This window comes from Camellia sinensis, chromosome 1, assembly GCF_055761805.1.
Source record: "Camellia sinensis isolate YWXY chromosome 1, ASM5576180v1, whole genome shotgun sequence".
NCBI classification, from domain to species: domain Eukaryota; kingdom Viridiplantae; phylum Streptophyta; class Magnoliopsida; order Ericales; family Theaceae; genus Camellia; species Camellia sinensis.
The window spans coordinates 253352426-253364906 of NC_138961.1; the positions used below are offsets into that span (position 1 = coordinate 253352426).

General features: G+C 36.7%; 1 pseudogene; it reads right to left on the reverse strand.

The window, feature by feature from the left end:
• Positions 1-9174: 9174 nt before the first annotated feature.
• Positions 9175-10466, reverse strand: LOC114315813 (chaperone protein ClpC1, chloroplastic pseudogene; annotated as a pseudogene).
• Positions 10467-12481: the final 2015 nt, after the last annotated feature.

Consider the following 12481-nt stretch of genomic DNA (forward strand, 5'->3'; position numbering starts at 1 on the left):
TCTCTCGGATGAAAATTCCGTAAAATGACAAAATTGAAGTGTTTGAATAATAGTTATATTGAATTGTAAATCACTGAGTTGTAGCCTCATTTTAGATTATTTAGATAACAACGTACTTGTCTCATGAATTGGCTCAGAATTTATTGGATTAATATGAATTGAATAGAGGGAAATGAAATTGAGATATGGGTATTGGTATAAAATGAATATGGACAGAATGTGAGTTAGTTGTGAATGTGGAACATTTACTTGGCACTTATATCTTAGGTAAGCTTCATATATTGTGTTAGGCTATTTCTACCGTGATTTGGCTCACCCTACTTGGGAAACCATTTTCAAATACAGTTGACATGCTCCCTCCAAGAACGTACCAAAGGAGGACTTAAGAGCCGGAGGCTATATTTGTTTATTTTCATGTTTAAATGTTTATTCAAGTCGAGGGCTTTATATGTATAGAGTTTATAACACTCTCTTTTGTTGTAACCAAGTATGTCTTGGAAAGATGTAAGCCTGTAGGGCATTCGCTTATGTTAAACCCTTTTGTATTATTACTTCATACAATGAAAGGATTATTTATACTCTGATTTATGTAACTATTATTTATGCTATTGTGGATCATGTCTGTGATGTTATATTTTGGGTGCGTTACAACTTGGTATCAGAGCGTACCGAGTTTGAATACTTTGGATATGTAGGAAGTGGTTAGTACCACAATGGGTTTGTCTTGCTTGTTAGAGACTTATGTATGATGTTATGTGCTTATATCATAACATGCTTGTTTGATTATATGGGTATGTGATTTAATTTCTAGGATGCTAGCCGAGTCCATGGGTTCCTAGGGGTCTTGTTGGAAAGACACTTGATCACTGTCGTTTCTAATCGGAACTCTAGCAACGTCGCGGGACAGTCATTATCTGGAAATGAAATTCGTATGTGTTTATGTGATTATGTGCTTATGTGGAGTGATTTATTATTGTCCAATGTGTTAAGACGCGAATGAGTTAGTTTCGACGCATTTGTGAATGCGCTAATCTCTTTGGGTTACCCTTATTAGGATGTCTAGACGAGGAGGTAACAATTTCCCTCATTCCATACAATAATAGTTGCGGAAACAGTTTTTGGAGTTCCGCCAAGGTACTAGACCTGTGGTACAGTTTGAAGAATGGTTTGCTAACCTGTCGAGATTTGCTCCGGAGTTGGTGAAGACTGAGGAACTGCGTTGTTCGAAGTTCGAGAGTAGGCTGTGTGACAACATTCGCAAAAGGATTGTCGGGTCTTGGCATAGAAGTTATTGTGTGCTTGTTAAAGCTGCGACTCATGTAGAGGCAGCGGTACTAATCATGGGTCAGAGTAGGGTGCAGGCTATTTCGGCGACTTCTGTAACTCGGGGCATTGATAGGCCTTTTAAGAGGCAGATGAGTTTTAGCCTACAACAGAGAGCTCAGTCTAGCTATACCTTTCTAGTGCTGAGTTTGGGTTCAGGGAAGGGTAAGCAGAGGGATTTCACTTGTTTCAAATGTGGTCAGCTGGGCCATAAGTCTCCGGCTTGCCCACAGAGGACGAGGGCAGGGTTGGTAGTTCAACCAGTAGTTGTACCACCGGGATCATCTAGTCAGCCAAGGGTTGGAACAGTCGAGTGCTCGATAGGGAAGTAGTCATTGGGATCCTCACCAGTTCAAACTTTGGACCAGTCACGTATTCGGAAACCACTTACATGCTGGGGTTGTAATCAGTCGGGTCATCTTAAACGTTTCTGCACCCAGCCGGGGGTTTCTTTGTGAGTTTTGCAACCTAGTCGAGTTCGACTTTATTCGCCTGGGCAAGGGCAATGCCGTTATGAGAAACAAGCAGGCCAGATTTCGAGGGCCTCAGGAGAGTCGAGTTCTCAGACCCCTAGTGGGGAATTATGCATTTGTTCCAAGTGTGGCCAGTTTGGACACATCAATAGTTCCTACCCGTAGCTTGTGAGCTCTTAGGGTATTCTGGGCTCGAGAGTAGCCGACTTTAACGGTCCAGTGGAGGACGGTGGTAATAGTAGTACTACAAGAATGGTGTTGTTTTGACTATTCTGTTTTGTAACCGGTGGATTATCGTTTTGTAATTACTGGGTTCTGTTGTGTAACCAATGTGTTTTGGAAATGTTGAAACATTAAAATTGCTCGTTTATTTCTATGGATTGGGCAAATTGGAACATGTGATGACTCTAAAGTTTTATTAATATAACAAGTTGTTGTGGGATCGAAATTTTTTGTATTGATGTATATATATACACTTATGACTTGGTTTGCAAATATGATGGTCGACGAGCCATATTTTGAAAATTAAAAAGAGTTGTTGAGGAATATGTGTTTTGGTCGGGATTCCCATGAGGCGAGAATAGTTATACTTGCCAGGTGTGCGGAATTTCATGAACGTTACTTATTCGATCTTATGTACGTGGTAGAAAGTTTAGTCTACCGTCGTGAGAACTCCCCGAGAGGATGTGAAGTGTGCGATTGACACTAGGTTTTATACGTACAACGCGTTGTCTTCAAAGAGTGAGTTGTGTATAGTTTTGTTGGGTATAGATTTGTACTCTAAAGGCAAGTTATAATAGCAAATCTCTTTATTATCAGGTTGGTTGTTTCTTGTATAGAGACGTTAATCCTTTATCATAGTAGTGGTTATTGACGTCGATGAGTGGTGTGCTTGGAGTAGCTGGTATTATATTTCAAATAGTGGTATAACAGGCGTTTCCTAATGTAACGCCCCGACCCTTTACACGTCATCGATATTGTCCGCTTTGGGCCACACCCGCACGGATTTGTTCTTTCCAGTGGGTCACCCATCCTAAAACTACTCCAGCTTAAGCACGCTTAACTGAAGAGTTCTAATAGGGATTTCACCACTTGGAAAAAGGTCTCGATGCTATATAAGGGTCCAGGTTTTTACTTTTATAACGCCCCGACCCTTTACACCTTATCGATACTTATGAGACCTTGTGTCAATACTTGTTAGAATCTGTCAAAATTGACCATAGGACTCAGCAGTGACTCTCCCTTGCCTACAACCAATATTGTAGAATCGGGGCGTTACACCTAAGTTCTAGGATTCCCTATTGTATTTGGGTATGAGGGGTGTGTACCTCAATTCAGAATAAGTTAAGAGATGTTGTTAGAATGATTGGTTGGGTGTATAGCCCATAGTTGGTGTGTGACCTATGTGTAGAGTTACAGTGATTTGGTGTTTTGAATTGGGGCTTGGAATGTCAGTGAGTGTGTTGAGGACTTCATTCGTTCTTTTATAGAGTTGGGATGGTAAGACTTTGAAAAGCTTGTAGGTCTCGTGTGTGTGCTCGGGGCTCGGTTTAGGGTAATTGTCCTATAAGTATCAACAAATGGCAAGTGGACTATGAGATTTAGTGTTTGGGTTGTACTAGTGTATTGAGTGATGGAGAGAATATGGATTAAAGAATTGACCTTACTGGTCACTGAGGGATGGAGATGTTATGTTTTCTTGTATTTTGTTCGAGTGGTTACGTAGTAACGATGGTGTTGTAACATAGTAAGCCCTTGCTAGTATGGTGTGTGGTTAATGATTGGATCGAGTAGTTTAATATTTGACTGTGTTAGGTCACTTTGGTGTGGGTGTTTGTCGTCCAGTTTGGGTGGTGGAACTCCAAGTGAGGCAGTAAGGTTGTGTAGAGTGAATGATACACTTTGTCAGAGATGTTTTGATTTGTTCAGGTCTTGTGTACGTGGTGTAAGGCACGGGTTTGTGCATTGACTTGAGATGGTATATTGTGCTTGACTTGAAAAGTCCAATCAGGACTTAAATGTGAAGCGAGGATATGCGTGTCACTTAGGTATATGTGTGAAGGGTGAATGGGAAATCAAAATACCGTGGGTTAACCTTGAAGAATCCGAAGTGATTTATTAGACTTGAGAGGTTGTGTATGGAACTCTATTTTGGAGTTGGTAAGGTCAGACAAAAGTTGGTATAGATACAAAGTTGGGAGAAGTTAAGTGGTATGTTGGTGTTCGGGGACTGCAGCGGGTGAATAATGTTGGTTAGTTGATTGGTTAATACTTGGGTTGGTTGATATATAGCCATTTCGGGGATGATTCGAAACTGTGGGTTAGTGGGCGTGCAATCTATTCCATTGTGTTGTTGCGTTATTGGCATTTCAAAATCTATAAGGGTCCTCAACATGGAAATTTGTTTTGGGTATTGTGTCATCACTATGAGTGTGTCAGGTTTTGTTGAATGACTATGTTGTGATTCACTAGAGGAATGTTGATGAATAATTTGGAGGAAAACCAAAATTGGATGCTCTTCATAAACTAAAACGGTTTTGGGTTGAAACGTGAAATCTTGATTTCTGTTTTTGGGGAAATAATTTGAAAATCTCTAAGCTTTGTTGTGACCAGTTGTTATTGTGGTGTTTAAATTGTGGCGGTGCGAGTCTAAACACCTTTTTGAGGAAAATTGATTTTTTTTTTTTTTTTTTGAAACAAATGGGATAAGTAAAACAATTTCTTTAACCTGGACGGAATATCTTATAAGAAGTCAGATTTTGATCTAGCCTGAGTTGCTGGTTATATGTTATGTGTCTTTTGGCAAGGATTTGAAATTGTTGGGCACTAATGTGCCATAAGATTAATGATTATTCGTGCTTTATATTGCGTTCTCGTTCTGTGAGAGTCGACCAAAAGCCTTATATGCGAGTGGTTTCGTGTCTCTTATGTTAGAGTGTTAAGCACTCAATGCTGGTTTGGGTATTGTCAGTAGTCGAGACGTGGTGGATGTCTTAGAACGATGTAGTTATTGAAGTTGTCATTACTTTTATTATTGTTATCGAGTCTTGTGAAGCAGGACTTTTTCATTAATTAAAGTGTTGTGGAAACATCACGGGGTTGAGGAAGTAACTTGGAAGCGTGAATTGGAAGTCCTAGAGAAATATTCAGACTTATTTATTGATGTTTGAATGTATGTTGCCATTTTGTATTATTGAAGAACTATAAAAACATTGTATATGTTTTGGATTGTAAAACATTGTAAATGTTGAATATGTCTCGGAAATACGAGTTTAGTTTAAACATTGTATACGTTGAATGTGTTTTTGAAATGCAAATACGTTATAAACATTGAATATGTCTTGGAAAACATGAGATGTATGTGTTGAAATTAGTTAAATTTTAAGGAATACATGTTGATGATGTATGTTGAGTTATATTTTGTGAAATTGTTCTCTTGAAAAGAGATGGATTGACCGGTGGGTGGGTCATGGTGATGAAGGTTAAATGGTGATCATTTTGAAAATTAAAACATCATGATTTTGAAACTTGTACAAAATTTTGGGGGCAAAATTCTTTAAGGGAGGGAGGTTATAGCGATCCATGTTTTACCCCGACCTTTATTGTGTTCCGGACTTGGGTTCCGTAGTTGTATACTGTGGTCTATGTCTTGTTTCCTTCCTTTTACTCTTTGTATTTGAGTTTTGGGTCGTGCTGGGTGAGTTTGGTACAAGTTGGTTGTGAGTTGATACATAGGGTTGCTGCCCAGGTTTTGACTTCTTCGCTCGAGTGAGACTTTTTGCGATCGAGCGAGCCTTGGGTATTTGCTTCTTCACTCGAGCGAGAGTTCTTGCGCTCGAGCGAGGTTTGAGAGTCCTCAGGTTTTTTTTTCAAACGCAGCTTCCGCTCGAGCGAGCTTCCTTGCGCTCGAGTGAGCCTTATATAGTGTGTTTCTTCGCTCGAGCGAGCATTCTTGCACTGTCTGCGTCTCTATAAGACCTGGATGTTGGTATTCTTCGCTTGAGCGAGTTTTCTTGCGCTCGAGCGAGCTTTGTGTTATTTGTTCCTTCACTCGAGCGAAAACTCTTGCACTCGAGCGTGCGTTTGCGTTGGTTCAGACCTAAAGCTTCGCATTGTTCGCTCGAGCAAGGTCTTTTGTTGTGTCTGGTCGCTCGAGCAACAACTCCTTCGCTCAAGCAAGCCTCGCATATATCAGTTCACAGCCGCGTGTTTTTACACCATTTTTGAACCTCTTCTTCTTCAAAACCCGAGATCGACAGCTCCTCTCTCTAAACTCTCTCTCTACAAATACACCTTGTTCTAGGGTCTCTCTACCTTAGTCCCTTTGTTAAAAAGGTGGAGCATTGTGTGGGCTTCATTTTGATCTGAAGAAATTCAAGTTTAGAGCATCTTCAAGTTTCACTCTTCACCTCCTTTGAGCTTCTTCATTTGATGTAGGAATATTCTACACTTTGTTATAAATTTTAACTTAGTTATTTGTTGTTGTGAGAATATGGTGAGATTTGGGATGTTTGGAGAAAACCTAGGGTTTAGTTCAAATTTATAAAAGATGGGTTTTTATGTATTGTTGTATATTTGATCATGGGGTTGGAATATGAGGTGGTTTTGTGTTAAGATTGATGAATTTGATCTTTGGGTTAGTATTTGGAATAAGGGGAAAATTTGCCCTAATGTGAGCTAAATGATTATTTGATATAAATAATGGAATTGGTGTGAGAAATATGAAATTGGGAAGTTGTGTGAATGAATGGTGTAGTTAGAGTTGTTAAATCACTCATCTATGAAAATTTGATAAATTATCTGTCTAAAAGATTGTATATCTGTTTAGAAATATCTATTTTGGGCTATCGGTGAAGGATAGCCATGATTGTTGTAGAAACTGCATGTGGATTAAGTAAATTGAAACTTGTCGTTTAAATTTACCTCATTGAATATAATGGTATGATTGAGATGTTGAATATGTGTCATAGATAGTCATTGTACATGACGATGTTTTTAATACATTGCATATGTATCATTTTTTAGGAGGAGATATGAGATGGACTCCATTTATAATTAAGTTGGCCGTAGTGTCCAGGGTGAAAGTCCCGAAATCATGTGCATATATGGGTGCCAGTTCTCTTGGATGAAAATTTCGTAAAATGGCAAATCTTGATATCTTGTGCATATATGGGTACCAGTTCCCTTGGATGAAAAATCCGTAAAATGGCAAAATTGAAGTGTTTGAATAATAGTTGTATTGAATTGTAAATCACTGAGTTGTAGCCTTATTTTAGATTGTTTAGATAACAACGTACTTGTCTCATGAACTGGCTCGGAATTTACTGGATTAATATGAATTGAATAGAGGGAAATGAAATTGAGATATGGGTATTAATATAAAATGAATATGGACAGAATGTGAGTTGGTTGTGGATGTGGAACATTTACTTGGCCCTTATATCTTAGTTAAGCTTTATATATTCTGTTAGGTTATTTCTACTGGGTTTTGGCTCACTCTACTTGGGAAACCATTTTCAAGTACAGTTGGCATGCTCCCTCCAAAAACGTAGCTAGGGAGGACTTAAGAGCTGGAGGCTATATTTGTTTATTTTCGTGTTTAAATGTTTATTCAAGCCGAGGGCTTTATATGTATAGAGTTTATGATACTCTATTTTGTTGTAACCAAGTATGTCTTGGAAAGATGTAAACCCATAGGGCATTCGCTTATGTTAAACCCTTTTGTATTATTATTTCATGCAATGAAAGGATTATTTACACCCTGATTTATGTAACTATTATTTATGCTGTTGTGGATCACGTCTATGATGTTATATTTTGGGGGCGTTACATAAATTAATTTCTATTTTTTCAAAAGTCAAACATGGCGACAACTTCCCCTATCTAAAAAAAAAAATAAAAATACATGACCACAATTTTGATATCATTATTAAATCAATCCAATAAATAAAATTTTAAAACTAAAAATATTTCATATATTAAACATAACAATCATAGATTAAAACTCTAATAACCATGTATTACATGATAACCATTCAAAAATATTTGTTAACAACAAATACAACCATCTATTATATGATAACCATAAAAAAATATCAATAAAAACAACCACCCATTACATTATTATCATCCAAACACATACTACAAATTAATTTGGTAAAAAAATAAAAATGTAAAAGATTTATTATTTTTATATAATTTTATTTTTAGTGTGATAGAAATAACTTTAAAAAATTCAAAAATAATTTTTTGACATTTATTTTTGTCAAACTAGTTTATATTTTACTGAATTGATGACTTTACTCTTTAAATGGAGCAACAATGTCTTTAATTTTTCTTATTTAGAACGAGATTCAAAATTCAAGGTCAAATATATGATAATTAAAAGGTCAAGGATCAAAGTGACACAAACTCAAAACTATAGGAATCGTCGGTATAGTTCGTTTATATTTTATTTATCATTTCAAATGTTAATATTACATTGATTCTTCTTCCTTTTTTTTTTTCTTTTTTTTTTTTTGTGGACAAATTACATCAATAGTCCCTCTATTTTGGCCTTTATGTCATTTTGATCTCTATAATTTTAATTTGCTTGATTTTAATTATGAATTTATGACTTTGTTATCACTTTAGTTCAATTGATTAAAAATGTTATCACTTTATATATATATATATATATAGAAAATGCGTATATAAGTGGTTTTTTTTTCTTCATATTTTTAGACGTAAAATTACAAACTTGATCTACTTAGTAAGTTAATCTCAATCAATTTAGTTATTATTTTCTATCAAAAACATTAATAATATCATTAATTGAACTAAATTGATACAAAATTTAAAATTAAAAGTCAAAATTAGGCCAATTAAAATTATAGAAATCAAAATAACATAAGAGACAAAATATAAAGATTACTGATGAAATTTGATTCTTTTTTTTTTTTTTTTGCTTTTATGGTTATGGGACAGAGAAAGCCAACACAAACAAAAGAGAAGAGACAACACCAAATAATAATAAAAGGAATATTACACTACAATTATGACTTTGAAAAATAATTAGAAATAAATAATAAGATTTAAAAATATTAATAATTAAAATTATAAATTTTTTGTATTAGCACTGAAGAGTAGATTTTCCCAACAAACAAGAAAACAATATGCATGCAGTCCCCCATGAGTGGTCTCCTCTCTAAAAACCAACGCAACGCCTAAAGGAGAGGAGCAAGGATCCTCTAGAGTGATTTTTTTCTAAAGTTTCCTAGAGTGCTACATTGTATAGTTGAGATTTACTGGCAAGTCACATCAATTTTTCTGATGTGACTTGCCAGTAAATCTCAACCACACAATATAGTACTCTAGGAAACTTTAGAGAAATTTCACTCTAGAGGATCCTTGGTGAAAGGAGAGAAGTTGAAGGGGGATACACAATTAGTTTGCCCTCAGAGTCAGCGTCAATGGTAACAATGTCGCCCTCTTCAAATTCACCCTTAAGAATCATCTCAGCCAGGTTGTCCTCAACAACCCTCCTTATGGCCCTCCTCATTGGCCTTGCTCCATACCTAGGGTGGTACCCTTCCTCAACTAACTTCTCCTTCAACCTATCTGTTACTCTCATTATTATCTTCTTGTTTACTTTCAGCCTTTCATACACTTCTCCCAGCATTATCTCCATAATCTTCTTCAACTGCAAGTACGATAGCCGCTTGAACACAATCACTTCGTCTAACCTGTTCAAAAACTCCCCCCTGAATATTTTTTTTAACTCTTCACCTACTTGCTTTTTCACCTTCTCAAATCCCCCACTCAATTCACCACCAACATTTGACGTCATTATGATGATGGTGTTCTTGAAATCAACAGTCTTACCTTTACTATCGGTCAACCTTCCATCATCCAAAATCTGAAGAAATGTGTTGAAAACCTCTGGGTGAGCCTTCTCCATCTCATCCAACAGAATCACATTATGTGGTCTGCGCCGAACTGCCTCAGTAAGTTGGCCGCCATCACCATGGCCAATGTAGCCAGGAGGTGACCCAATAAGCTTCGACACAGTATGCTTCTCCATATATTCGCTCATGTCAAGCCGAACCATTGCTTCCTTGGAGCCAAAGTATTCAACGGCTAATACCTTGGCTAGTTCTGTTTTGCCGACACCTGTAGGGCCAGCAAATAAGAAGCTGGCTATGGGACGGCTGGGGTCACTAATGCCAACTCTGGCTCGGCGGATGGCTCGGCTAACTGCTTCAACTGCTTCGTCCTGTCCTATAATGTGGTGCTGGAGTGTTTCTTCCATTTTAAGGAGCTTATATGATTCTTCACTTGAAACACTCTCAACTGGAATTCCTGTCCAGGAAGACACCAATTGTTGTATATCACTTTTAGTCACTGTCACAACACCAACATCTTGTGACTTTGATGATGCTTGCGTTTGATGAATCTGAGCCCGCGCACCTGCTTCATCTATCAAATCTATTGCCTTATCGGGCAGAAAACGATCGCTGAAATGAATTCGAATTATAGAATCAGAAGAGCTGAAAAATAGTTATTTACTGATTACTTAAATTCAAATTCGTTAACATCAAATAATTCTAACTAACTTGATGTATTGTTTTGAGAGACGAGCAGCAGCAATTAAAGCATCTTCAGAGTAACGAACATTATGGTGGGTCTCATATTTGAGACACAGACCTTTGAGTATCTCTATTGCCTCGTCCGCAGATGGTTCAGGCACTTCTACAAGCTGGAACCGCCTTTTCAAGGCAGAGTCCTTCTCGATGTACTTCTTGTATTCATCGAGTGTTGTTGCACCAATACACTGCACAAATCACATTCGAGAGGAAAAAAGACTTCAAATGCAGACACTTTTTTTTATTTATTTTTATTTAAAATAGCTACAAACAATATTAGGTACCTTCAGTTCACCTCTTGCAAGAGCTGGTTTCAAAATGTTGGCAGCATCAAGTGCTTGCCCTCCAGCCCCATCTCCAATTAGAGTGTGCAACTCATCAATGAACAGAATAATGGCCCCTTCGCTTTGCTTGACTTCATCAACCACATTCAGTAACCTTTCTTCGAATTCTCCCCTATTTGATGTGCCAGCAATAAGACGCCCCATGTCAATTGAAAACACCTGATTTTCAATATTGGATAGTTAGATAACTCTAAAGAATTTGATCCCCCTCTCTGAAAAATAAAAGACTATTGGCTTAGTATGTAAATAAAACAAAATTTTAATCCCCCTCTCTGGTTAAGTACACAATAAGGCTATTATAGGATGAACGACCTTCTTTCCGACAAGTTTTAATGGAACCGTGATTTTTGATATTCGTTGGGCGAGCCCTTCGGCAATCACAGTTTTCCCAACACCAGGATCACCAATAAGGCACGGGTTGTTCTTTCGTCTCTTGCATAAAATTTGTGTCACGCGCTCCATCTCTTCCTGCCTCCCTATTACAGGATCCAGTTTATCCTGAGTGATACAAAACCCACTTTGATCCGTCTCGATCTTTCAAAGAAAATGATTAATTGAGAACAATATATACTCACAATGGAGTATATTGATGAAAAGATATGAATGATTAAAATTTGTTAAGCATTATTAATTACCTCTTGTGCCATTTTGGTTAAATCAGTGCCATACTTATCGAGTGTCTCTGTGCTAAAAGGAGGCTGCTGCTCGAGCTTCTCCATGATCAGTTAGTTGTACAACTAAGATTTCACTAGTAAGCAAGCACAGTAAAATGCTGAATACCACTTTCTGAATGAAACTCAAAGCCAGTAATTGAAAGCTGTATATAACAGTGTCATCAATTAGTCATTGTTTTATATATCATAGTCCACATTTATTGTTTCAGAATATTATCAAATGCTCATAAATGTAATGATGCACTTTCCAACAATAATGTTTGGCATTCTCTCTCTCACTCTCTCGATCTCATGAGAACATTACTGAGGAGGGCACAGCTTCCTAAGAGTTTTTGCACGTATATGAGTGTGTTCATTCATGTGTAGATTAGCTTTTAAGATAGTAATATTTAGTAATTTTTATTATCAACTCAAATGCAAAGGATGTGATGTGAGTCTTGGATCAGAATGAAACAAATGGGGAATTGAGGTGAAGGAAGTAGTTGCATCATTATTGATTTTGTAAGTTTCCAGAACTTGTACAACAAAAAGCAAAGTGAGTTCTCCTCTTAGTTAAGTTCCTTCACCCTAGTGATTTTGGGAAGATTTAGAGCCATCTCCAACCCAACTCTCTTAGAGGATGAAAATACTTTTTTTTATTCAAAAAGTGAATATAGAGTATCTCACTATTCCCTCAAATTCCAACCATAAATCATCATTTTCTTCTTTAAAGATTTCTCTCGAAAATATTTTCATCAAAAGTAAATAATTTTTGTTCATTAACAAATAATTAATTTTGAAATTTTTGTAAAATATATTTAATATTATACTCATTTTAAAGGTATGATTTTACCCTTTTTAATGATGCCAATTTTATAAAAATTAAATTTACATATTAAAAGTTATTTGTAATATAATAAAAAATATAGGATGAATAGTATTTTAGAGGATCCTCTATTTTTCATTCTCCAAATATGGAGGATCAACCCATCCTCCTTCCAAATAGAGATGGATTTAAAGGATGGGTTGAAGGAGAGCATCTCCAATGCAATACTCTTCCTAAG